This window comes from Canis lupus, chromosome 23 (assembly GCF_048164855.1).
Source record: "Canis lupus baileyi chromosome 23, mCanLup2.hap1, whole genome shotgun sequence".
NCBI classification, from domain to species: Eukaryota; Metazoa; Chordata; class Mammalia; order Carnivora; family Canidae; genus Canis; species Canis lupus.
In genome coordinates this window covers 47,835,668-47,859,721 of record NC_132860.1, presented here as the reverse complement: position 1 = coordinate 47,859,721, position 24,054 = coordinate 47,835,668, and the positions used below count along the sequence as shown (strand labels likewise).

Genomic DNA, 24,054 nt, shown 5'->3' with positions numbered 1-24,054 from the left:
TCTGGTTGTATAGAGACACAAGTAATACAGATGTGAGAGATTAGGATATTTCCTGGGCATGTGCAAAGCCTTGAACATGCAATGTGGTCCTTTTTATTCCTGGAAATATATAGGATGTTTGCAAATCTCCATTAGGTATGTAATTAACCAGTGTTTGTTTGTTTTTGTTAGCTGTTTGGTTAGCCCTGGCCTTAGGTGGCTATGATGTTAAATAATTGCCATTAATTGTTTTCTAAATATGTCTTGAAGTTTAGAACTTTTCTTTCTCTTCCAGAAAGAGCTCTGAGTAAAATCAAATAAAAACAGTCTTAGAGAATGGAACTTTCTAAAATATGCCAGGTAAGTCATACAGTAACAATTACCAAGAGGTAAGGTTTTTGTGGGGGCCTTCAAATTCTTCAAGTGACAGACTGCTACAAGGCTGGTTTTCATAGCTATCATAGTGGAATGGCTGTGGGTTTTTACAGTTACTATTGAGCTAGGAAAAGGAGACAAGACTAAGACAAATTAAAATGTCCCCATAGCACTGTTCTTATCATAATCCAGCCTTTTTGTCCTGAATAAACTGTTCAGATTGTTGTGAATCTTTGGGCAATTTCCAGAGTTCTGGAAGAAGTTGATTTTGGCAATTTTTGCTTTTGTTCTCATATTTATGGAGAGGATTTTTCAGAAACCTTCACTATTCCATTCTGGAAGTGCTTTTTTCTACAGGGTATTCCTAAATATGCAAATAAAACATAAGAGCCATTTGTTGTATATGATTTGAGTGATAACGTTACTAACTTCAGGCATTTCCATATATAAACCACAGTTATATGAATATTGTCGGTAATATAGATATTATTCTTTTAAATAATATACTTTGAAGCGGGATCCCTGGGTGGCGCAGCGGTTTAGCGCCTGCATTTGGCCCAGGGCGCGATCCTGGAGACCCGGGATCGGATCCCACGTCGGGCTCCCAGTGCATGGCTCCCAGTGCATGGAGCCTGCTTCTCTCTCTGCCTGTTTCTCTGTCTCTCTCTATCTCTTTGTGTGACTATCATAAATAAATAAGAAAAAATTAAAAAAAAAAAAAATAATATACTTTGAAGCAAATGAAATATCAATTTCCTAAACCACTTATATCCTCACTATAATTACCCAAAATAAAGCAAGGATGAAAGGATTTTTCACTTAGCATCACCTGAATATCCTCAAAATGGATGCTCTGCCTATAAGAAATACACAATTTTTGATCCAAATCTTAGGCTTCTCACATTTGAATCTCAGCACAGTTTTCCTGAAGCAAATGCTTTGTATTCCTATTTTTAAGTAATGTTTTTATACTTATCACTGGCAAACCCAGATTGGGCTTCTCCCCTAACCCTTCTAAATATCCCAGAACTAATAAATTAGTATGTACTATTTTGTGAGCAAATACTTTGTGCCAGACACAGTTCTAGATTCTTCCCACATATAATTAACACAGCAACCTTGAGATAATTGCTCAGAGATGTTAAATATGTTGGCAGAAATTTCAGAACTACTGAGGGTTAGAGCCAAGATTTAAAGCTATACATCTATGATTCAAAGCTAGTGCTATCAATCTCTATGCTATTATGCATGCATATAAAATATGCTCCCAAGAGAGCATACCTGGTGAGGAACATTATCATCACATCGATTTTTCATGGCTAAATTATCATCACTACTCTGAAGTGAATGAAACGACCCAAATAGGTGACAACCTTACAAGACACAAAGTCCCAGAGTATGACTTAAACTCATATGGGCAAGTAGCTGGAGATGGATCATGCTCTAAAGTCCTCAGTAACAGTCATTCACATTAGAAATATACTCAAGTGGAGAAATTTTAAGTTGAAAGGACACTGGTGTATTTTATGTATAAGCAACTAGTTAGGTAATTACTTTCTCAGCTATACATTGTCTGCAAAGCAATTGGGAGTCCTATTCCTTATAGAAGTAGGCTTGGAAATGCCAGCAGCATGTGAATTAAATTCTCATCTGATTATATTATATCCACAGGAATCAAACAATAAATGTCAAGGGAAAACCCAAGTTTATCAACAAATGCTTAAAGTGAACATTTGCTTCAGAACACTGTGTCTCCTGTGCAGCCAAATCATAAGGGAGCAATTAAAACAATACATAATAAGGAGCAGCATGTTTTTCACACAGTGCTAGGGGTTGAAGTTTCCCACATGCTGAGTTCCGAGGGAATACAACCTGTCTGAATAAGAGAAGTCTTTAGGACATGTTCTTCACACAGTCCTTCTTGCATTTTGCATTATTTGAATCACATTTGCTCATCTGGGACAACCTCCCTCCAAAGCTTCTGAATATAAACATGCTACATGATTTTCTAACACACACTCCAGTGTGATTCACACACCCAAGGGCAAATTGGGTATTAAATCAATGTCAGGCTCTGTGTTTTTTCATGAGGTTTGATTCTGCAGTAGGACTATTTAGCTTGAAGACATTTTTGTACTTTGAAGTTTGAAACTCTGACAACCAAAGGAGGTCAATGAGAGGGGTATTACAGATTGCACTTGTACATACATATTGTGTATGTCTATGTATACAGTGAGGAAAAGAAATTAATAGAATTTGTATGAATAATAGCTATATTCTTTTAATTTTCTTTTTAGGTACTTTTACAGAACAGGGTAGATAATATTTTTAAAAAGAAAGAATAAAAAGAAGAATGAATGACCTAACTAAGCTATAAACTCCAAGAATATATTATCTTGTCTCTCTCATTTATTCTTGTATTTCTAGCACAATGCCTCAAGCAAAATATACATTCAATATTTTTAATGAAAAAAACAAATATTTTAAAATTTATCTTTATAATATCCACAAGGCAAATATTTCCAGTTTAAAGATGAGTCAATGGAGTCTTTTCACTGTTAAGAAAATTGATATTAATTGTTTATTCTGGTAGTAGAGAAAGATCTATCATGAAATGAGTTCTCATCTGTTAAATATTGAGCATCCAATCTATTTTGCAAAAAGTTAATGTTAATAAGATAATGTATAGATCTTTCCTTTCAGACCATGTCTGTGTTTGACCATAAATTGATCATATCTTTCAACACTGATAGATCTTTTCTGAAACTTATCCCAGACTCCTGAGATCAATCATATGATACCCTTTGGGGTCCTGGGTAGTTCATAAGCCAAATTAGGTAACCCATTAAGGGAATAGTTTCAAAATATTTTTACACCCTTAACATTGTTAACACCTATCCCACATGAGATATCTTTATCTTTTATGTTAGAAGGCCATCTGCACGTCTTTGTATAACATTTCTAAACATTTAATTCTGATTGTTATTTCTTTTCTATCAGTGCCATTTAGCATATATTTTCAATCCACATTTTTTATCAATTTAACAAAGGTGTTCTTTTCTTTAAATTTTTGTATATTTATTAAGGTTTTGCCCCCTTATAATGGTTAATTTTATGTGCCAACTTGTTTAGGCCACAGTACCAAGATATTTGGTCAAACAATTCTAGATATTTCAGTTAAGGTATTTTTAGATGATATTAACATTTGAATCAGTAGACATTGAATAAAGAATATTCAGTCCCCTGTATGGATGAAGAAAAAATTCTTCTAGCAGGTGACCTTTGGACTAGAACTACAACTTTTCCCTGGGTCTCCAGCCTACCCTGCCAACTTTAGATTTACTAGCCTCCCCATTCCTTAAAATAAATCTCTCTCACACATCCTATTGGTTCTATTTCTGTGGAGAACACTGAAAAATACACCTCCTTAACTGAAATTTTGCTCTTTTTATAGGAAAGTTCTGAGTATCACATTTTGGTGTGTTTCTCCAAGACCCTTCCTATTTTCCTTCCTCATGGATTTATAAAGCATGTACTATGGACTCTGAAATAAAGGGTATTTGCACAGACTTATGCATATATATATTTACTTAGTGTATAGTTTTTGGGTGAACATTGTTTTTACAGTCACTCCATTAATGTACAATTGCTTTTGGTACTGAATTGCTAGTTATAAGCCTGAAACTTATATTTTGAAGGTGTCTAACTTAGGACCAGGTAGTAACTTCAGTACATGCAAAATAGGATTCAATACACAGGAAGGAACTTACATTCTCTCCTATCAATTAAAGTAATATTATTATGCCATTATTAAGTATACATAACTGATTCAAAATAATTTCCATATAAATTGGAATAATTTCAGTCCTGATTGCTATCTTGGTTATGAAAGAATTTCTATCATATTAAGTGCTGTTGGTGTTCTAAAGAAGTCTTTTAATGATAAGATGAAGTTAGATAGTGGTGGTGTAACAGAATAGAAAGAAAAGAAATGAATGCAAAATCTAGCCCTTATAATTCTTGATAGTGGTGGTGTAACAGAATAGAAAAAGAAATGAACGCAAAATCTAGCCCTTACAATTCTTTCAAAGGAAGCATTTTCCATTCATAAATTCAAACATAAAAATTTACAAGGCCTGATGAATTAGAAACCAATTGCATTGTCACTGAGGTAGCAGGCATATTAAATTACACCTCCGTGTCTGAAAAATATGCTAGATACACAAACATAAAGTAAAAGAAAATTCTTTGGTGTCAAATAAACTATAAGTCCTAAATACCAATTACGGTTGGAAAAGCTTTTACATAACAATTAGATATCTTAGAAATCTTAATGACTGTAGTTTGAAACCAAGAAGTCCTTAAGCAACTATATACCATCACTCTGTCTATATCCTCTATTTCATGATATGACATAAAAGAAACTCATCTTGTCAAGAAACATATCTTAGAGAAAGGTTACTTTCTCAACCAAACTTAATATTTATAAGAATATTCAATAATTTACAAGTATATTCATCCAGTGGATTTTATCAGCCCTCAAATACCAAGTCTTCCATGGGCATAAGTAGGCCTTGTGCTCAGTGGCATGCTGAAAAATATTTAAGAATTGGGTCTTACAACAAAACAAGTCCTAATTCGTAGTGTCACCATTTCCTTGGTGAAATGTTCCATCTGGGGCAAGTTCAAGCTATCAGTATGAGGAATTGGAATTTGGAATTAGAAAGATATGAGCAAAATTAGCTATCAAGAACCACTATGTGCTGGAACCAGGATTGCATTGTTTGTGCCCACTGGCCCTTTGCAGTGTGTTTAAATTTTGTGAGAGTAGGGCTACATTAAGCTGCTTTGCTCAAGAACTCAAACATACCATTTTGGCACTTCAGTTCCCTTCTTTCTTTTAGGCTTCACTGTAAATTGTATGATTTGAAATACGCTAACATTCCCAATTCTGATCAGTCAGAATCTCTTTTAGAAGATTTAAGCATTAAATACAATAGCAACACCATAGCAGTATAATTACATAACACTTTATATTTTATAAAGCTGTACACATAAATTATCTCATTTACATCTTATAATTTCCCTGTAAATTACATGTTATTATTCTCATATTGCAGATAAGCAAAATCAGCGTTGTAAAGAGAAAAACCTGCACCTGGTCACAGGATGAGGAAGGAAAGGGTCTCATGAAATCAAAAGAGATAAAATACAAAAATAGAAGTAGCCAGGAGTACTGTTGATGGGCAGATCTTAGTTTCCAAATTTAATATAATCCCAGACTAGTAAAAGATTGTACATTCCCTAATAAATACAATAAAATATGATTCTGGCAATATCTGGAAGATTAATTCCCAACAAGCATGTTCACCTGTAGCATTTTAAACAATTAGAGAGAAAGAAAGTGACAAAATGTGTCCTTACATGAAATAGCTTGTTTAATTTCCCTAACGCTGTGACACATTTTGTCCATTTGATAGATAGGGAGACAAAAGTTAGAGGCGGTAAATAGCCTGCTCCAAGAAATGAACCTCACAATAATTGATATAGAAATCATAACTATATTTGTATAACTTTACATTCCATGAATCCCTTTTTCCTATGCTTTATTAGTTCTTTCTCTTAGAATTGGAAACATTTACCACCAACTTTTAAGTCAGTAAAAGGTTTTCTTTCATCTCAAGACAAAATCACTCTTGGCTCAGATACTTGTAGGAAACATTAAGGAATCAATAAGATTTAACCGAATTTCTTTAAGTTACACATTAAAGTCTCAATCACTCATATATGCTGAGTTTTCTGTACATGCTTTTTTTTTTTTCCTTTCATGCTTGTGACTCAAAGCAAATTGGTGAAGCATCACCAATAAAGAAATTTAAATGCTTTATCATTAACGTATTTGATAGAGAAGAGAAATTTATCTTGTCCAACTTCAATTAATTTTAAATGCCATAATATTTATAAAATAGATCAAGGCAAATAACACAATTTTGTGGAACTTTGTTAAAAACTCAGTATGAGACACATAAAGTAGAACACATATGTTGTAACAAAGGAGGTATCAAAACAGCCATATTATCAGCAAAGAAGCAGACAACAGAGAATCTATGCTAATTCAGGTGCTGAACAAGCCAAAGAATGGTGAAACAAACGCCATCTCAGAACAGCTAGACACATCAAGCTAGTTCATCACTTGTCCTCTCATGGCTCAGCTCACAAGACGAGGAGTTGATATTCAAATATCAAATATCTTAGAATACTTTAAAGTCACTGAATTAAAGCTTCCTTGTATGATTTTTCTTACCAATGTTGCTATTTTTAGTAGAATTTCGGGAACTTTTTTTTTTTTTTTGAGATTTCACTTTGTTTGTTTGTTTGTTTATGAGAGAGGCAGAGACATAGGCAGAGAGAGAAACAGGATCCCTATGGGGAGCCTGATGCAGGACTAGATCCCTGGACCCTGGGATCACTCTCTGAACCAAAGGCAGATGCTCAACCATTGAGCCACCCGAGTGCCCAATTTCTGGAACTATTTACCTATTATCTATAATAAGCTGAAATATGTATATTCATTTCACAAAACAATTAAGGTCTGAGTGAAAAAAAATCATGCATTCTGTCAATTACAGTTTGCTAATAATAATGTTAGAATAATGGGAATTGGGATGCCTGGGTGGCTCAGCAGTTGAGTGTCTGCCTTTGGCTAAGGACGTGATCCTAGAGTCCCCAGATCGAGTCCTGCATTGGGCTCCCTGCACAGAGCCTGCTTATCCTTCTGCCTATGTCTCTGCTTCTCTCTGTGTCTCTCATGAATAAATAAATAAAATCTTTAAAAAAATGATGGAAATTTTTTTCAGTAATACTGTCAACATTAATAATAATTACCAAAAGTTATCAACTATTTATGCTGACCTTAGACATAACTTAAATGCGTAATGTAAATTTAGTGTAAATATATGAGCCAAAAAGTTTATGATGAAAAAATGGTATAAAAATTTTGTTCTTGGAATAAGAAAGTCTTTTAGGATATAGAGTCACTGGATTCTGCAAATGTCATTTTGACTAATGAATTGCAAGCCATAGCTTCTTATAAATATCTAAATATTGAGTTTTATATGTCAAATGTTACAGTGGTAAAGTTTTTCATATTTTTACTTCTTACCCTTTTTAAAACTTACAAATGTGATCAATGTGCATTGAAGAAAATTTAGACAATTCAAGGATAAAGAAGACTTAAAATAATCAATGAATCTACCACCAGAGAATCTTCTGTTAGATTTTGGTACCTATATTTGAGGTTTTATATGCCTCAAAGTATATATTAATTATAAGGTAACTGAAAACCAGAACATAATGTTTGAAACCTGCTTTTTCCCTCAGCAATATCTTGCCAAAAATACATTCATCAATTATAATTATCAATGATTCTATAGTAACTCATCTTGTAGACGTATAGAATAATGTATTTAACCAACCTGCTATTTATTCTTGGATAGCTCAGTTAATGTTTTGTAAGCATGAATATATGGCAGTTATATTCCTATTTATCTTTGTGCATTTCTGTGATGTTTATTTTGCATAACATTTTAGAATTACCAAGAAAGTAAATGGACATTCAAAAAACTTTTGACACATATTTTTAAGCTGTCTCCTTGAAAGGTCGTATCAACCTAGATTTAGGCAGGAAGACTAATAAGGGAAATATCAAACGTGAACTGGGTTTGTCTTTTTGTCCTGTTCATGTGTTTCCCACAAAACAAGTCCTTGGGCTTTTCTGTTTGCCGTATGCAAAAACCAAATACCATCCAAGTAATTGACACAAAAATCACAAAGGAAACAAAACTATTAAAAGCATATCGAACTCCTCCAAAACCCCAAAACACAGTGAGCATGCCATGGGTGACTAATGAAACCACTTTTAAAGAATCCCCAAGGTTCTCAGCAGCAGCCTCTGCATTCTCCCAATATTATCCTCCTTTTACTTCCTCAAGAAGCCGCCAATTTATTTTGAATCTTAAACACCATGAATATTTTTCAATCCATTCCTCCCACTTCCTGTCTTAACTGCACCTCAATTTGAAAGGAAAGAAAAAACCTCCTTAACAACTTCCACTCATTTGTTTTCACTTGTTTCTTGCATCCAATCTCCTTTCTGAGAACACTTCCAGTGAGGAGGTGCACACATGGATTCCAGGTGCAGAAAACCCTCTGTATTTGACTAAGTGTTCATAAGCAAGCCTGAGTTCTTTCACCTGTGAAAAATAATACTTCCCTACGTAGGCTTTTAATAAAGACTACTTAAAATAACATAAACAAAAACTGTTTATAAAATAATCTGACAGAGACTCTGGGTGGCTCAGTGGTTGAGCCCCTGTCTTTGGCTCAGGGCATGATCCAAGGGTCCCAGGAGAGAGTCCCACATCAGACTCTTCAAAGGGAGCCTGCTTCTCCCTCTTCCTGTGTCTCCGTCTCTCTTTCTCTGTGTCTCTTATGAATAAATAAATAAAATCTTAAAAAAAAAAATAACTCTCTGACAGCTCTTTTCCCAATTCTTGTAGTCCTTGTAGCCTTGTAGTAAATCCTTGAAGAAAAATATACAATAATTAATTTTTCGAGATATACAGACAATAAAGTAGGAAGAATGAGACATTTTTAGAATCTTTTATGATCTTGTTAAATATACCAAACATCACTCTTTGTTTTGAAGCCACTTTAAATGGCCATTTTTGGGATCCCTGGGTGGCGCAGCGGTTTGGCGCCTGCCTTTGGCCCAGGGCGCGATCCTGGAGACCCGGGATCGAATCCCACGTCAGGCTCCCGGTGCATGGAGCCTGCTTCTCCCTCTGCCTGTATCTCTGCCTCATTCTCTCTCTCTCTCTGTGACTATCACAAATAAATAAAAATTAAAAAAAAAAAGTTAAAAAAAAAATAAATGGCCATTTTTGATTGATTGAAACATCTTGATAATTTTCTATCGATAACTCAAAATCAATGAATGTTTACTTTTACTGTAGCCATTGCATTCATATAATACTTTCAATATAATTTTATGTTTATTTTTCTGGAGAAAGAATAATTTACAAACTCCAAATCTCTTATGGCTATATGCAATGACCTTTAGGTTTGTCTTTTCTAACACCCTCATTTAAAAAAGTATCAATAATGAGAAAAAGATTTAGAATTAAATAATAGTCAATATTAGACAATACTATGACATACCAACAAAATTTAAATAAAGATATCTACTACGTTTTAATACCACTTATCTGTCATATTTTTTATTTAAAATTTTAAACTACCAACAAGAGCTGTGTAACTTCATTATAAAAAGGAATACATTTCAAAACTTTTTTCTTAATGGTCAGAATTTAGGAGATATATTTACTTTAGTTGAAAATATATACATGTCTCATTCTCTGCTATTTTAAGAAGTCACAATTTAGTAAAAAGTATATTGACTGGGATGTCTAGATGGCTCAGTGGCTGAGCGTCTGCCTTTGGCTCAGGGTGTGATCCCAGGGTCTAGGATCAAGTCCCACATGGGGCTCCCCAGAGGGAGCCTGCTTCTCCCTCTGCCTGTGTCTCTGCTTCTATCTGTGTTTCTCATGAATAAATAAATAAAATCTTAAAAAAGCATATTGACTGGAGTCATTAATAAATTGGTTAAATGCTGTTTAGTGTTTTTTATGTTTTTTTTTCCTAATATGCCTAATAACCCTAATATCCTTGATCTCATTAAAACATTTTAGAAATATTCCAACTAATGTTTATCTAGATTCCTTAGTCTAAGTCCTCCCTTTCTGTCCATGTGTTATGTTGCAAAAACAAAACAAAAGATATAGAACCCAGACAATGACTAATGAGACTACTCACCAGTTTACTCAGTTATGTTTAGGATGTTATTGTTTTTTACTTGCATGGTTGTCTTATAGCAAAAAAAAAAAAAAAAGAGAAAGGAAGTGGAAACATTGAGACAATATGTCTCAGATCAATTTGAAAAATAATCCCTCTAAACTGTTCATTAAAATACAAACATTAGAAAAATAATTATGGACACATTACAAATTATTTTTCATTTATGTAAGTATATAAATGCAGTCAGACCACAAGTACAGTGCTGAAAACAAATACATTGAAATAGATATCTGATTTCACTGAGGTAACAGATGCTTGACTAATTCAAGATATCAACAAGGATGTGAAAACAGTAGGCTATAAAGTCACCCGATGATGTGTCAAAGCTTGAAATTTGTAAAAGATGCAGCTCACTGAATTGCTAGCTTAATTGTGTGAACTGCTGTTGCTATTAAAACTTGATTTTTAAAACTTTATTTGATTTCTCTATTGCATCACCACCCACAGCTTAAAGCACACTAATTATAGCTATAATTTAAAACACTATAAACTGAAAATCTAACAATTCTACTAATAAAATATGAAATTTAAAGGACATCTGTAAAATATGAAAAAAATTATGACATTTGCTCCCAAGTATAGAAAATAATTATTATGACATTTGGGGAGTAGAAGCAGGTATGGGGTAGTGGTCATTCTTGTTTCTTTTTTCCAGATCCATTCTTATTGTTTTCATGTTTCAGATTGCCAAAGCTAGTTACATAAATATGTTAATCTAGGTAATCTAATCATCTCAGACTAAACTGATCTCAATTAAATTACTTAGCAGGAATGTACCACATGGAGTGTCCTGCCAGTAGGCTTAAAAGATTACCAACATAAAGGACACAATGTAATGTGAGGTCAAAGAAGATAGAGTAAGAACTGCAAGAAACGAGAATTTACGATATCTAGTATTCTTCGCTAAGTGCCTGAGTGCTAGCACAAAGATTAATTCTGAAATTAATTAATTAAACCCCAGAGAAATAGTATTAATGCAAAAGTGTTTTTCTTGGGGCACTGAGTGGCTCAGTCGATTAAGCATCTGCCTCTGGCTCAGGTCATGATCTCAAGTCCTGGGATTGAGCCCCATGTAAGATTTACCACTTAGGGGTGAGTCTGTTTCTCCCACTCCCACTTTATCTCCCTCTGTGATCTCTCTCACTCGCACTCAAATAATAAATAAATAAATAAATAAATAAATAAATAAATAAATAAAATCTTTAAAAATATATTTTTCTTGATGCCTGAGAACACTATCTTTGCTCATCTCCTCTCCTCTGCTTCCTATTATACTAGCTTAAATGTACCCCTTTTAGCCAGGGGTTTCCCCACCTACAGGATGGCAAAGTGTACCCCTTGTGTGTTGGGAGGTAACACGTATCAATATGTTTCCATGTGGTTAAGATGGTGGAGGAGGAGGGGACCCTAATTTCACTCTGGTCCTGGAATTCAGCTAAATAGTTACCAAATCATTCTGAACCCCTGTGAAATCAACCAGCAATCTGAGAAAAGACTTGCTTCAATTCAATTCTATAAATAGAAAATCAAGGACTTTTTGCAAGATAGGAGGTATAGGGCTATGAATCCAAGGTAATATACTGGAGGACAAACTGTGGAAGAAGTCTCCATCAGCCAGTACTGTAAGATGTTATAAACAGTGGAGTGCAAAACTGGAACTTTTAGAAGTCTGCTTGAAAGGTGCTCATGAAGCTAGGTGGAATTCCATGTGTGACAGTGTGGTCTCCGGATCCTCAGGGTCACAAAAAGAATTGGGATGTCTGAGTATAGGAGAGTTCCCAAGCATTGGAGAGGGAAAGCTGGGTGAAAACAGCAAGTCCAGCTATTGGCTTTCCGCTCAGTGTTGCCATAAACTGCGATCTGCTACACAGGTGGGCCTACTCTCTGAGTAGGGTCCAGTAAGAGGCATATCCATGGTGAGACCCCTCAGCCTCCCCAGGGAGGAACTGCAGGAGTGTGCTCTGCATGAAGTTTGAAGACTCAAAACAGGGTCACATGCCTGAGATAAAAACACTCGTTCATAGGTTAGATAAACATAGAATTAAGATGGAAATAAGGGAGATAAAGAGTGATTGACTGCTTTTCTGTGATGCACACTGAAGAATGGGGGCATGAACTTTCAGCTCCAGCACTAGAGACCAAGGCACTACCATTTCCATCCCCCACCCCAGTCAGTGCTGAAAGCCTTCAGGGAACAAAAGTAACAGAGCAATCTGGAGCCATTTACACTGAGCCCAGCCTCCTGGCAAGAGCAGTATGATTCTGCCCAGGCAAAGACACCTGAGAATCACTTCAATAGGCTATTACTCTAGGTGACCAACAGGAACTTGCAGCTACTACCAAGTTTACTGATCATACAGAATGGCAAAGCTCTAGGTCTTAGAGAAAATAGAATATAGCATTCCTGGTTTTTTCTTATGATTCTGCAATCTTGCAGTTCTATTTTTTTTCCCTCTCCAGCCATTTTCTTATTTTATCAATTCTTTTCTTAAGCCTTTTTTAATTTCTATGTTTGCATTTTATTATATATATATATATATTCCATTTTTGCCTTCCTTTCATTCTATTAAATGTTATATCTATATCTATATCTATATTTTTTTCTTTCCTATTTTGAGATCTAGTATCTTCTAACAAACAAACCAAAATACACCCAGTATCTGGTTTATTGTTCTATTCACCTTCTGTTTGACTTTATTCCCTCTCTCTTTTCATTTTTTCTTTTTTTTTTTCTTTCTGTAGTGTATATTTTTCTGATATCCTTGTTGCCATTTTTGTATTTTCTCTCTTTTTCATCTATTCCTTTCTGGACATAATTAATGATAAGATGGAAGAACTCACCCCAAAAGAGAGGACAAGTGATAGTACTCACTGCCAGGGATTTAATAAATATGGATATAACTAAGATACTGGAACTAGATTTCAAAACAATGATTATAAAGATACTAGCTGGACTTGAAAAAGCATAGAAGACACTGGAGAAACCCTTACTGGAGAAATAAAAGAACTGAAATCTAATCAGATCAAAATAAAAAATGCCATTACTGAGATGCAGTCAAAAATGGAAGCTCTAACTGCTAGGATAAATGAGGCAGAAAAGAATGTCAGTGATTTGGAACACAAAATGATAGAGAATAAAGAAACTGAGAAAAAGAGATAAACAATTAAAGAGAGAGAGATAAACAACTACTGAATCATGAAGGGAGAATTCAATAGATCAGTGATACCATAAAGCAAAACAATATTAGAATAATTGGAGTCCCAGAGGAAGAGGGGGGGTGCAGAAGGTTCATTTGAACAAATTATAGCTGAGAACTTTCTTAAGCTAAGGAAGGAAACAGGCATTCAAGTCCAGGAGGCACAGAGAACCCCCCTCAAAATCAATAAAAAATAGGTCAACAACCTTACATATAATATTGAAACTTGCAAATCTCAGAGACAAAGAGAAAACCCTAAAAGCAGTTCAGAACAAGCAGTCCTTAACCTAAAAAGGTAGAAACATAGGGCTGGCAACAGACCTATCCACAGAGACTTGGCAGGCCAGAAAAGGCTGGCATGATATATTCAGGTTACTAATGAGAAAAATATTCAACCAAGAATACTTTATCCAGCAAGCCTGTCATTCAAAATAGAAGGAGAGATAAAAAGCATCCAGGACAAACGGAGACTAAAAGAACTTATTATCACTAAACCAGCCCTGCAAGAAATATTGAAGGGGATCCTTTAAGCAAAGAGAGAGCCCAAAAGTAACAAAGACCAGAAAGGAACAATATACAGAAACAGTGATTTTACAGGTAATACAATGGCACTAAATTCACGTTTTTCAATAATTACTCTGAATGTAAATGGATTAAATGCTCCAATCAAAAGGCACAGAGGATCAGACTGGATAAAAAAAACAAGACTCATCTATATGCTATCTATAAGAAACTCATTTTAGACCCCAAAACATCTCCAGATTGAAAGGGGGTGGGGGAGAACCATATATCATGCAAATGGGATCAAAAGAAATCTGAAGTAACCATCCCAATTTAAAACCAAAGACTATAATAAGAGATGAGGAAGGACACTATATCACAAATGAAGGGTCTATCCAACAAGAAGATACTAACAATTGTAAATATTATGCCCTGATTTGGGAGCAGCCAATTATATAAACCAATTAATAACAAAATTAAAGAAACACATTGTTAATAACACAATAATAGTAGGGGACTTTAACATCTCACTCATTGTAATGGACTGATCATCTAGGTGGAAAATAAACAAGAAAACATTCTTCTGTAGCTGTTTCAAAAAATAGGAATGGAAGGAAAACTTCCAAACTCATTCTATGAGGCCAGCATTATCTTGATCCCAAAACCAAAGACCCCACCAAAAGGAGAATTATAGACTGATATCCCTGATGAACATGGATGCAAAAATTCTCACTAAGATACTAGGCAGTAGGAACCAACAGTACATTAAAAGGATTATTCACCATGACCAACTAGGATTTATTCCTGGGCTGCATGGATGATTCAACATCCACAAATTAATCAACATGATAAACCACATTAATAATTTTTTTAAAAAGGATAAGAACCATATCATCCTCCCAATAGATGCAGAAAAAGTATGTGACAAAATGCAGCATCTTTTCTTGATTAAAACTCTTCACAATGTAGGGATATAGGGAACATACCTCAATATTATTAAACCTATATACAAAACACCTACAGAGAATATCATTCTTAATGAGAAAAAACTGAGAGTTTTCCCCTAAAGTTAGGAACATTACAGGGATGTCCACTCTCACCACTGTTGTTCAAACATAGTACTAGAAGTCCTAGCCTCAGCAATCAGACAACAAAAAGAAATAAAAGACATCCAATCAGCAAAGAAGAAGTAAAAGAAAGTAAAGAAGCAAAGAAACTGGGGTCCCTGAGTGGCTCAGTGGTTGAGCATCTGCCTTTGGCTCAGGACATGACCCTGGTCTGGCGATGGAGTCCTGGGGTCCTGGGATCCTGGGGTCCTGGGATCGAGTCTTGCATCAGGATTTTCACAGGGAGCCTGCTTCTCCCCCTACCTGTGTCTCTGCCTCTCTCTGTGTCTCTTATGAATAAATGAATAATATCTTTAAAAAAAAAAAAAAAGAAGCAAAGAAAGTCTCACCTTTTGCAGATGACATGATACTCTATGTTGAAAACACAAATGATTCCACCCAAGAATTGCTAGAACTCATACAGGAATTCAGCAAAGTTGCAGGATATAAAGTCAATCCACAGAAATCAGTTGTATTTCTATACACTAACAATGAGAAAGAAGAAAGAGAAAATAAGGAATCGATCCCTTTTAAAATTGCACCAAAAGTGGTGCCTGGATGGCTCAGTGATTGAGTGTCTGCCTTCAGCTCAGGACGTGACCCTGGTCTGGCGATGGAGTCCTGCACTGGGCTCCCTGTGAGAAGCCTGCTTCTACCTCTGCCTATGGTCTCTGCCTCTCTGTGTGTCTCTCATGAATAAATAAAGTCTTAAAAAAAGTGCACCAAAAATTACAAGATACCTAGGAATAAACCTAACCAAAGAGGTAAAAGATCTGTACTCTGAAAACTATAGAACACTTATGAAAAAAAAAAAAAAAAAAAAGAACACTTATGAAAGAAATTGAAGAAGACACAAATAAATGGAAACATGTTTCATGTTTATGAATTAGTTAAACAAACATTGTTAAAAAAGTCTTTGCTGACCAGAGCAATCTACATAATCAATGCAATCCCTATAAAAATACCATCATTTTTCATAGAGCTGGAACAAATAATCCTAAAATTTGTATGGAACCAGAAAAGACCCCAAATAGCCAAAGGAACATTGAAAAAGAAAATCAAAGCTGGTGGCCTCGCAATACTGGACTTCAAGCTATATTACAAAGCTGTGATCATCAAGACCATATGGTACTGCCACAAAAACAGACACATAGATCAATGGAACAGAATAGAGAACCAGGAAATGGACCCCAACTCTATGGTCAATTAATCTTCAACAAAGCAGGAAATAATATCTAATGGAAAAAAGACAGTTTCTTCAACAAATGGTGTTGGGAAAACTGGACAGCCACATGCAGAAAAATGAAATTGGACCATTTTCTTACACCATCCATAAAAATAGACTCAAAATAATGAAAAACTTAAATGTGAGAGAGGGATCCATCAAAACCCTAGAGGAGAAGACAGGCAGCAACTTCTGTGACCTTGGCCCCTAGCAACTCCTTGCTAGACATATCTCAAAGGCAAGGGAAAGAAAGGCAAAAATGAACTATTGGCATTCCATCAAGATAAAAAGCTTTTGCCCAGCAAAGGAAACAATTGACAAAACCAAAAGACAACCAACAGAACAGGAGAAAATATTTGCAAATGTCTTATCAGAGAATGGGCTAGTATCCAAAATCTATAAAAACTTATCAAACTCAACACCCAAAGAACAAAAAAATCCAATCAAGAAATGGGCAGGAGATGTGGACAGGCATTTCTCCAAAGAAAACATACTAATGGCTAACATGCGAAAAAGTGCTCAACATCACTCAGTATGGGGAAATATTAAATCAAAACCACAAGGAGATACCACCTCATACCAGTCAGGAGGGCTAAAATTAGTAACACAAGAAACAACAAATGTTGATGAGAATGTGGAGAATGAGGAACCCTTTCATACTGCTGGCTGGAATATGGACTGGTAGAGCCACCCTGGAAAACAATATGAAGATTCCTCAAAAAAGCTAAAAATAGAGCTATTGTATGACCTAGGTATTGCACTACTAGGTATTTATCCAAAGGATGCAAACATAATGATCCAAAGGGGCACCTGCGCTCCATTGTTTATAGTGGCAATGTCCACAATAGCCTAACAATGGAAATAGCCCACATGTCCATTGACAGATGAATGGATAAATAGGAGAGGTACATATATACAATGGAATATTACTCAGCCATCAAAAGAAAAAAAAAAGAAATCTTACCATTTGCAATGACCTAGATGGAACTAGAGGGTATTAAGTTTAGTGCAGTAAGTCAATCAGAAAACAACAATTATCATATGATTTCACTCATATATGGAATTTAAGAAACAAAGCAGAGGATCATAGGTGAAGGGAAGGGAAAATAAGAGGAAATCAGAGATGGAGACAAATCATAAAAGACAATTATAGGAAATCAACTGAGGGTGGCTAGAGGGGATGTGGGTTAGAGGATATGGTAATTCATCGATGGGCATTAAGGAGAGCATGTGATGTGATGAGCACTGTTACATGCAACTGATGAATCACTGAACTCTACCTCTGAAACTAATAATACACTATATGTTAATGGATTTTAAATTAAAAAAAAATACATATATATGTCCATGCTTCAAATGGGTTATACTCAACCCATATGCAGGGAATTTTAAACATACACTCCAAATCCCCAGGAAGTCTGCAAAGCTGAGGAGTTCTGACATGGATCACTGCCAAATTTAGAACATGATTTTAGTTGTTGCTAAGGGTTGTAGCTTTTGGGAAAGATACCTGGAAATAGAAACCTGGCTTTCTTGGTAATTCATATTTCTGATTTATGGGCTTTTTGCTATTTTGGTATATCTATGTGGGGCCTTTGGATCTTTTGGATCCTTCTTCCCTCTATTGTATTTTTTAGAACTCTCTTACTAGTGTCTCCAGAGGGACTTGAGCTTTATATTATGGAAAGTAACTCGTCTTGGCAAACCCAAGATTATAAAAATTGGATAAATAGAGGCAAGAGATGGAACTGATTTTACTTGCCTGGGTTAAAGGAGTTTGGCTAATCCAAATGTAACTCACGGCATGAAATTTGAGCCTAAAGTACACAGAGTAATGCAATATTTAGTTGCCATATTTGCCACATGTGTTCTCTGGACCTACCTGATGTAGGAAATGTTGGGACTCTGAGCTGATGGCCCAGAAAGAATTCTTGAGACGTCTTTGGTGTAAAAGGGTGGTTTTATTAAAGTATGGGGACAGAACCCTTGGGCAAAAAGGAGCTGCTCTGGGGTCATGAGGAGTGTCAGATTTTGTCTTTGGGAAGGAGTTAGGGAGAGCATACGTCTCTAAGGAATTTTGGAAGTTTGAGAGCAAGGTATCAAGGACCTTGAGGAGGCTAGCTATTATTAGGAGAAGGTCATTTATTACTGTCTAGTAAAACCCTAGTCATGAGACCCTTCAGATGTATATCAGTGAGCTACAGGCTTGGGAGATAATTGCTAACAGATATTTGGAGGGTAGAGATAAAGTTTCCAAAGGAATCTTTATCAAGTAGACTTATAGGATCCTGGGGGAGGGTGGGGTTGAGCTAAAATTGCCTTTTGTCCTTAGCATACTATTAACATAGAGGAAGCTGAGTTCCTAGAGGAATGTTCCTCTGTTTCAAGGACTTGTCAGTGGGCTGTAAGTAGTGAGGAAATTTAATAAATTTTTCTTTTACCTTTGTTTCTCACATCACAAATCCTGTGCCAGTGGTAGATGGCAGGTGTCTCTCTCCCTCTCCTTCTCTACACTCCAAACACAAATGGGAAAGTTTGAGAATTTGATATTAGAGACAAATATTTAAGTCACAAATATGGTTTTGTTTGCTTGTTGGATTAGTAACTTGGACAGTTCAAAAATATTCCAGCTCTTTTATTCCAGGTTATGAGTTAGTGAGCACACAGTCTGTCACCACCTAGACCTCAAGACCTGACCTCTACCACTCATCTGCTTGTACTTACTAACCTTTGTCTGACCTTTTTCCTTAAGCTTTTTTCTGGCTTACCTTTAACTCAGGCAAATGAAACCCAAAACCATCCCTCAGGTGCTAGTGACTGCCCTGCCAAGACCTCTTGTCAGCCCAGACCATCCAGACCTTGTAAACTGTACCCCTGATTCTTGCGTCTGCAGATGGACCACAGAGTGACCTCTGGAATGACCTACAATTACCTTTGTCTCATTAAAATACTAAAATCTCTACCCAGGGAAGAACCTCAGCCTCATTTACATAACATACAATGTATGTATTACAATGTATGTATAGGTATACCTCCTTAAGGCTCATGTGTGACCTTAAGTCTGCCAAGGCTTCCCTATCTAATATCTAAATATTCATCCTAACCCTAAACAAAAGAGCCCCATTCACTCTCTCAGGGAGTCATGGTTTTGAAACCATTCCTGGTGATCTGCAGGTCAGTTATTTGCTGCAGGTCAGTTTTCTTTGGGAGACAACTCAACCTGATGCACTTTCTGACTTACCAAGAAGTGAACTCATATTGGTTTAGTTACAAATTTGCCACACTCTATGTTTTCCATCTACTAGTGTTGATATTAATATTCTAGATTGTGGCTACTCTTTCTGTTAGCTGGGTCCCCAATGTGAGGGAAACTACACACACACATACATACAGCCATTAGCCAGGTCACCAGAGGGAGGTGGGTGGGAGGATGGGTGTAAATGTTGAAGGGATTAAAGAATGCATTTACCATGATGAGACCTGAGTAATGCATAGAATTGTTGGATCACATTGTACGTCTGAAACTGAATAAAACACAGTATGTTAACTATACTGGAATTAAATTAAAAACTTAAAGAAAAAAGAGCCCATGATGTCTTTGCTGTTTTAAGCAATTGAAATTTTGGCTGCATTTGTTACCATAGTATAACCTAGTCTATCCAGAAAGTTATGTAGGGGCTCAGGGCAGCCTGCCCCAAAATGTGCCACTTTGGAGTAAATACTATTTCCAGTTAAAAGTCATATAAACTAAAAAAAAAAAAAAAAAAAAAAAAAAAAGTCATATAAACTCGGGATGCCTGGGTGGCTTAGTGGTTGAGCGTCTACCTTTGGCCCAGGGCATGATTCTGGGGTTCTAAGATCAAGTCCCACATTGAGCTCCCCACAGGGAGCCTGCTTCTCCCTCTGCCTTTGTCTCTGCTTCTCTCTCCGTGTCTCTCATGAATAAATAAATAAAATCTCTAAAATCAAAAAGTAATATAAACTTAGCAGGTGCAGGAAAGTGGCTCTGCCTCCCCTCCACTACTGCCTAAATTTATAGTGCAAGGCGAGCCTACAAGAGGAATGGAAATTTTAACAGAGACTCCCTTTACCAAAGGAATTCATCTACACAATAGGACAAACTTGTTTTTCCTCAAACATCTCCTTTCACCCTCTTGCTAATGAGTTTTCTCCTATTTGTGTCCTCAGGCTCCTCTCCTCTCCTTAGCTCTTAGGAGCTTCACACTGCCTTGGTGTTTTCAGACGTTTGGGTCTGTGTGGATTCCCCATACCATGTCTATTAAATCTGATTTTCTCCTGTTAATCAATTTCATGTCAATTTGATTCTAAGTCCACCTAAAAGGATCATAGGGCAGAGGAAGTTCTTCCTCCCTGACAGTTACATACAGGAAGCAGGTATGTTTGGGCTTCAAATACTAATGCTGGTATTGAAAATATGTATTTAACCTAATTTTATAGACTAAATGCAGAATAGTAGAGATAAGATGTTTTGAGATGTATTAGTAGAATTTAATTTGATTATTAGTGTCAAAGATGTGCATGTTAATCTTATATAATCTACATTTTGCCAAATAAATGCATAAACTGGGGAATAGTGTTTTTCATGTAATAGATAAAAATATAATGTTTCATAATATCACACAAGAAATATGATAAATGAAAACAGTTTCCTACACAAGGGATATAACAACAAAGCACATGAGGGAAGCCAAAATAACCTAAAATCGACATACTGTATGATGCATCAAAGCAGTGAATTTTAAGTGGTTCGTGAAAACACCTTCTTCAAGATTCTCCCAAAATAAGTTCCCTTTAGTCCTAAGTGTGAATGTGCTTTTAACAGATTCCTTTTCCCCCTTTAAAATGCCAGAGCTACTTGTCACCTCCGGGGACTTGGCCTAACGTTGTCTTTGGCAACAATTCTTGGGACAATTTTATTTCATTAGTTTTACCCTGCAAATCTTGTGCAGTAAGAATATGAAGTCATGAGTTAGTGTGATTGAAGTGCAGACTGCATGATTTTTCCTCCCAAACATTATTCTGGAATACACAAGGGAGATCTATTCATTCAACATACACATCATTTGTGTTATATTTGTTATGTATAAAGTAACATACTGTAACTTGATAATTATCCATAATAAAGGATACTAAATTATTCATTATAAACTTTATGCAAGATATTCTGTAGACATTCAAAACACACAATATGATTATTGGAAAAATTTTTGATAAGAGTTTGATGTAACATGGGTGGAACTCCTTGTGCTTGGGGCCCTTTCTCTAAACATGGAAACTCCTATTTGGCAAATAGTAAAAACGCACTAAGTGAAAAAAGGAATGCTTGAGTCATCTTTCTCATCTCTTTAGGGCTCTTAAAGGCATCTGGCTGGTTAAGAGGTTTTCATTTTTGTTTTTTCCCCATTGTTAGGGTAAAGAATATAAAGAAAAAAGTCAAGTAGTCGAACTACTATTGTTTTAGCAAGTGATATGGCACTTATGAAAGCCTTATTTTATTTTTTTTTAAATTTTTTTATTTATTTATGATAGTCAAACACACAGAGAGAGAGGCAGAGACACAGGCAGAGGGAGAAGCAGGCTCCATGCACCAGGAGCCTGACTTGGGATTCGATCCCGGGTCTCTGCGCCCTGGGCCAAAGGCAGGCGCCAAACTGCTGCACCACCCAGAGATCCCGAAAGCCTTATTTTAAAGAAAACACTACAAAATGTCTAGGGATTTTTATCTACAAAACAAATAAGAGAATGTTTTCACAGAATGAATTGACAGAATTGCTAAGTGACTGAAGCTCTCTTTGTTATCAATGTCTGTTTCTCTCTCATAGCTTTTTCAGTTTAAATGTTTCTTGAACTCAGTGTGCAGGAGGATAGAGATAGGATAGTTTAATGGGGGTGACAGAAATAGGGTCAGAAAACTTTGAGTTTATAATTTTACTAGTGTAAATTGACCAGATAAAAAGGAAACTGCGCAGCCCCGGTGGCGCAGCGGTTTAGCGCCACCTGCAGTCCAGGGTGTGATCCTGGAGACCCAGGATCGAGTCCCACATCAGGCGCCCTGCATGGTGCCTGCTTCTCCCTCTGCCTGTGTCTCTGCCTCTCTCTCTCTCTCTCTGTATGAATAAATAAAATCTTAATAAATAAATAAATAAATAAATAAAGGAAACCACCTCTACCCCATATTACTCACAGGAGAAGAATCATACTCTTCCTTCTCAATTCCGGCTACTAATGTAGGAAAGATGTTAGAGTTCCAAGCCAAGGGCCAAGAAAGAATTCTTGAGACATCTTTGGTGCAAAATGGTGGTTTTATTAAAGCCCAGGGATGGGATCCTTGAGCAGGAAAAGCTGCTGCCCCAGGCCTGTGAGGAGTGGCTGATTATATACCTGGGAGTTGGGGGAGGTTGAGTAAAAAGGGAGATTTCAAAAGGATTTTCATATGCTAAAGAAGACCTACAAGATACTGGAGGCCTTGCCATTGTCAAGTTACACATTGCTTTTCCCTCTAGCAAGGCATTAACATGAAGACAATTGGAAACTTTCTGAAGAATGTCACATATATCCCACCTTGGGTGGGGGTCATTTGTGGGATATTAGCTGTGCTTTATGCAGCTAGCCCTATTCCTTCATTAGCAAGTATTAGGAAAGGTCATTTATTATTGCTTAGTAAACCCTTAGTCATGAGTGTATTATTGGGTCATATTGCTTGGACAATGATCGCTAATATATCTTAGTGGGGGAGGTGTTGAGATAAAAGAAGTTTCCAAAAGAATTTTTGTATGTTAAAGTAGACTTACAGGATCCTGGGGATTGGGGTAAGATTGCCTTTTTCCCTTAACAAAGTATTAACATTGAGGCAGCTGAGTTTCCGAGGAATGTCACTCTGCCAGTTTCAAGGACTTGTCAAAGGATATGAGGAAAGTTAATTTTCCTTCCACCTTTGTTTCTCACATCACTAGGATCAAAACAAAACAAAACAAAACAGTCTTACCAAATAAAGTATGCTGGATGATGGATGGATGCAAATAAGGAAAGAGCAGAGGGAGGAGTTGGTTGGCCTCTTACTGTTTTCTTTTTTTTTTTTTAAGAGTTTATTTATTTACATTTATTTTAGAGAGAAAGAGAATGCAAGAGAGAGAGTGGGGAGGAAACAGAGGGAGGGGGACAAGCAGCCTCCACGCTGAGCCTGAGATGAGGGGTTTCATCCCAAGACCCCAAGATCATGACTGAGCTGCAATCCAGAGTAGATCACTTCACCAACTAAGTGACCCAGGGACCCCCTCTTTTTGCTTTCAATATCATTATTTCCCCTATTTGGGGCATATAGCTTTCCATACCAGATCCAAGGATGAGCCAATTTGAAATTGTGCTCAAAGAGGGCAGCATCAGCTTTTCTCAGTCAGGACCTTAAACTGAAGTTCACAGGTGGCCGCAGCATCCATCATAATCTTTCTTTCCTCCAGCCAATATTTCCTTCCAAGGAATTTCCCATCATGACTTGTGGTGGCTAAGCCCAGAGGAGAAATTACTGTGGGTTTTATCTCAAATTTCAATAGCAATTTGCCTCTGGCCTGGAGACTCCTACTTTATTTAGTATTAACTATGTACCCTTGGTAGCCAATGAGTCTGGAGAGAATGTGGTCCCGTTTCTCTGGGGTTTCACTCTTTATGTGAATCCCCTTCTTTTTGCGGACAATCTCTGTAAGCATGCGTTTTGTTAATTAATGTGGTTAGAGTACAT

The 24,054-nt window shown here is 36.3% G+C and overlaps 1 long non-coding RNA gene across 1 annotated transcript in view; it reads right to left on the bottom strand.

The window, feature by feature from the left end:
* The window catches only part of LOC140615613 (uncharacterized), a 62,101-nt gene that overhangs the window by 37,637 nt on the left and 410 nt on the right, over nt 1–24,054 (bottom strand). The gene's annotated exons all lie outside the window — the stretch shown is intronic.